This window comes from Elephantulus edwardii, unplaced genomic scaffold (assembly GCF_000299155.1).
Source record: "Elephantulus edwardii isolate Elephantulus edwardi_28Jun2011 unplaced genomic scaffold, EleEdw1.0 scaffold00071, whole genome shotgun sequence".
Classification (NCBI taxonomy): Eukaryota; Metazoa; Chordata; class Mammalia; order Macroscelidea; family Macroscelididae; genus Elephantulus; species Elephantulus edwardii.
This window is the reverse complement of record NW_006399821.1, coordinates 1,318,131-1,323,176: the sequence shown is the minus strand read 5'-3', so window position 1 is coordinate 1,323,176 and position 5,046 is coordinate 1,318,131.

The following is a 5,046-nucleotide window of genomic DNA, read 5'->3' as shown; positions in this document are numbered from 1 at the left end:
GTGTCAGAGGCCATGCGATTGGCACAGGATAGAGCAGGGTTTAGGGCTGTTGTACATAGTGTCGCTATGAGTCACAAACGACTAGATGGCATATAACAACAACTCCCTTTATAAATCCAATGAGTAAAATCTGTGAGTTCTTTGTGGTCATTGCAATGAACGTTTTTAATTTTTTTAATTGGTTTACATATAATAATTCATATGTATTATGTTTTTCACGTGTACTTTTTATACACAATTAATCATATGTTCTTGTTTATAGTTGTTAGATGCCACTGAATCACATGTGATTCATGGCAACCCTATGCACAATAGTTCTGAACCCTGACCTATTCTGAGCCAGTTTCACTGTCTATGACATATCTAACCCTATTATTCAAGTTATTGTGTCAATATATTTCATCCAGGGTCTTCCTCTCTTGCACTGTTCCTCCACCCTTCCAAGCATGATGTCCTTCTCTGAGGATTAGTTCCTCCTGGTAACATGCCCACAGTATGTAGGACAGAGCTTCAAAATCCTTGCCTCTACAACAACTTGGTTTTACCATCTCTAAGATAATAAATAAGGGTAACAGAAGAAGACTTGATGCCTTTGAACTGTGGCGTTGGATAAGAACACTGAGCAGATACATCTTGGAAAGGGTGCAACTGGAGTGCTCTTTGGAGGCAAGAATGATGAGACTGCCTCACTAACTTTAGGAATATTGCTAGAAGGGGTTAGTCCTTGGAGAATGACATGATGCTGGGAAGGGTGGAGAGTTGGCGAAGGAGAGGAAGACCTTCAGCTAGGTGGATTGACACAGTGACTGCTGCAATGGGTTCTTGTGTGTCAGGAAGTGTGAAGATGGTGCAGGATAGAACAGGGGTCAAATCTTTTGTTCATAGGGTTGCTGTGAGTTGTACTTTACTCGAGGGCACCTAACAACAAGAAGAAGACAAACTTGTTTGTTCTCTTAGCAGTCCATGTAATATTCAACACTTTTCTCAGGACCAAAACTCATAGGCATTGATCCTCTCGGTGTCATCCTTAGTCATTGTCCAACTCTCTGATGCATAGCAAGCAATTGCAAAGATCATGGCTTGAATCAGGCACATACTAGTTTCCAGAATGACACCATTGGTCTTTAGCACTTTTCAGAGGTCCATGACTGTACATTTCCCCAGTGCAATTAATCTTTTTATTTCCTTACTGCTGGTGCCAAGAATGGAATCAAACAAGCTGAAAATCTTAACAACCTCAATCTTTTCTCCATCTATCACCGTGCTGCCAATTGGCCCTGTGGTGAGAATCTTTGTCTTCTTGATACTGAGTTTCAATCCATATTGAATAATGCAGTCTTTGACTTTCTGCAGTGAACAATTTAGGCCCTCCTTATTTTCAACAAGCAAGGTTGTGTCATTTGTATAACACAGATTGTTGACGATTCTTTCTCCAATTCTGATGCCAAGTTCCTCCTCATAAAGCCAAGTCTCCTGTATGATCTGTTCCACATATAGATTGAAATGATATGAAGAAAAAGACACATTCCTGGTATAACTCCTCTCCTGATTTTGAACCATGCAGTGTTTTCTTGCTCTGTTCTGATGACTGCTTCCTGGTCCAGGTATAAGTTTCGCATGATCACAATCTGGTGTTCTAGACTTCCCATTCTTCTCAATGTAAGCCAAAACTTATTATGATCCACACAGTCATATGCCTTTGTACAGTCAATGAAATGCAGATAGACATTTTTCTGGTATTTTCTGTTCTCAGCCAAGATCCATCTGAGATTGGCTATGATATGATATGGTCTCACAGCCTCTTCTACACCCAGCTTGTCCTTCTTGTGATTCTCTGTCAATGTATTGTTCCAGTCATTTTTTTAACAATCTTTGTCAAGATTTTGCTTGCGTGTCATATTAATGATATTGTTCAATTATTTGCACACTCTATTGGATCAACGATTTGGAATGAGAATAAATATGGATCTCTTCCAGTCATCTAGATTGCTTGGCATTACTTGGTGAGCATGTCCAGTGAAGCATTGGTTTGTTGAAATATGTCAATTAGTATTCCATCAAGTCCTGGGTCTTGGGATTTTTTTTTTTTACCAATTCCTTCAGAGCAACTTGAACTTGCTCCTTCATCACCATTGCCTCCTGTTCATATGTTTATGATTGGTACAGTGGCCTGTGTACTCCTTCCATCTTCTTTTAGTGCTTCTTGGATTGTTCAATATTCTGCCATTATTATCCTTAAGTATTGCTTCTTGAAGCTTGAATTTGATGTTCCATTCCTTCAGCTTAAGAAATGTCAAATTAGTTTGTCCCTTTTGATTTTCTGACTCAAACTCTGCACATTTCTTTAAATTCTTTGTTTTGTCTTCCCAAGCCGACTTTGAAATCTTCTGTTTAGCTCCTTAACTTCCTGATTCCTTCTCCTTGCTTTGGCTTCTTAGTGCTGTGGTACAATATTCAGCATCTTTTCTGATAACCATCTCATTCTTTTTGTCCTCCTCTGTCTTTGTAATGACCTTTTGCATTCTTCATGGATGATATTCTTCCCACAGCTCATCTGGTCTTCATTCATAAATGCTCAAGACCTCAAAACTCTTCCTGAGGTGGTTTTTAAATTCACGTGTGATTTACTCAAAGTTGGACTTTGGTTCGTGAGGATTTGTCTTCATTTTCTTTAGCTTCAGCTTGAATGTGCATGTGAATGGTTGATAAACTGTTCCACAATTTGTACCTGGTCTAGTTTTCACAGCTAATATGGAGCTTCTCCAACAATTTTTCCATAGACGTAATCAATCTGATTCCTTTGTAGGGCATTAGATGAGGTCCATGTGTGCAGCTGTCATTTGTGTTTCTTATAAAAGATATTTATAATTAATAAATTATTGATTTTTCAGAATTCTATCATTCAATCTCCAGTCTCATTTATGTCACCAAGTTCATGTTTTCTGACTATGGATCCTTCTTCCCTGTTCAAAACTTTTGCATTCCAGTCACCTGTTATCTTTAATGCATCTTGGTTGCATGTTCGATTGATTCCTGACTGCAATGATTGTAGAAGTCATCTATTTCCTCCTCTTTGGCTGTGGTTTTTGGTGCATATATTTGAATAATAGTGGTGTTAACAGGTCTTCCTTGTATGTGTATGGCTATTTTTCCATTACTCTTGACATTATGTTCCAATATGTATCTGCTGTTGTGTACTGTTGAGTCAGACCAACTCATAGCTGACCTTCCAGTGGGTTTTAAGAGGCAGTTTATTATTTGGGAAAAGATTGCCCATCTTTTTCTCCTGGGACAGCTGGTAGATTTGAAATGATATTTACTATAAAGGTGACTTCGTTTTCCCTTACCTTTTCAACTCCATCCTACTTTATCATATAGTTGTTTGGTTCAAAATGTCTCATGGCGATCCATCTCATCTCACCAATGCCTAGTATGTCAATATTTATGTGTTCTGTTTCTTTCTTCACAATGTCCAATATTCCTACATTCATACTTCTCACATTCCGTATTCCAATCACTAGTGTCTACTTGCAACTGTTCCTCCTCCTTTATGTCTCTCAGTACAACAGCTTAGCCTCTGATGCCATCTCCTCTAGTCTAATCTGAGCGTGTACTATTATACATAGGATTTATGAAGGTCTGTTTTTCAGTAAGTGGATGCCTAATCCTTCTTCCTAGCCAGCTTTAAAACAAGTTCTGACCAACAAGCATTTTACCCAAAAGAGCAGAAGAAAGTCCCTACCTGGTTACACATCTAACAGATTCAGTGCTGGTTATGTCTCCCCACTTAGGTGCATGGGGAGTGATTCCAATTCCCACCGTCCCTGCCCCACCAGAACCCCTCAGATCTCTAGTCTCACTCCACCCCATCACCTTCAGCCAGGGTACACATTTTATATAACTAATTATCCTTGCTCTATGCTTATTTTTGCCCCATCTTTTCAAGCCCCCATTAACCTTTCCCCAGTACATCACCCTACTTCACCAGATAACCTGTGCTTTCCCAGTAATCTTTTCCCTCTTTCTCTTTTTCTGCCCCCTCTCTCTCCTTTCCCTTTTGAATATTTATCCCCACATCTTTTCCAACATTTCCAGTTTGCAGTGAATTATTGAACTTGAAAAAATTATTAGAGAATGACTGGGGAGCCATATTTGTTGTGGGAATTGGTAAACAGGTTTAGAGTGTGAGGAATGTTTGACTTGGTAGAAATCAGCCTTGGGCAGCTGATATCACGATGGTGATTTACTTTCCTCCTACTTAAGTTAGAGAAGATCAGATGTTACTACTTCCCATATTGTTACGCATCTATACTCAGGGATTAAACAGGGATGATTAATGTCACACTGAATGAAAGTTGCTAAGGAATCCAGAAACACAACCTAAAGAAAGCTGAGAGACCGACAAAATCTTCTCCAAGAAAGAGCTGGCACACTGAATGCAGATTTTTAAATTCCTAAACTGTGAGAACATCAACTTAACACAGTTTGTTAGACACTCACTTGTGGTATTTCTGTTTTAGCAAAGCTAAGAAACTAAGATATAGCGAGAGCGACGCAGCGCCAGCGAGAGCGACGCAGCGTGAGAACGGCGCTGCCAGACAGGAGAACTCCACCGCCAAACGGGGTTCCACAGCGAAAGGGGCCGGAAAGAGACCCGGGAAGAACAACAGCCAGCCACCTACCGCAGAACTCCAGAGGAGCGAAGACTGTGAGACCCCAGAGGAACGAAGACTACCCGACACTGTGTGACCCCCCCTGCAACCCACACCTGTGTGACCCTTAACACAAAGGGTGCTGCTGCATAAACCCCCAGCAGCGCCCAAGCCCCGCCCCCCACCTCTTTGTGATAGTGTCCAAGCCCTGCGCTCCTTACCCCCAGTCCCTTGCTTTCCTCCCCTTCCCCCACCCCCCTTGCAGCTCCACAACCACACATCTCAACCCCCACCACAGCCCTGTGACTTCAGGGCACCACCTTGGATCCAGCCATCACCCGGAGCTATCAGACGAGCTGTTGAGGAACTAACCTGGTAGGAGAAAGGCCGGTAG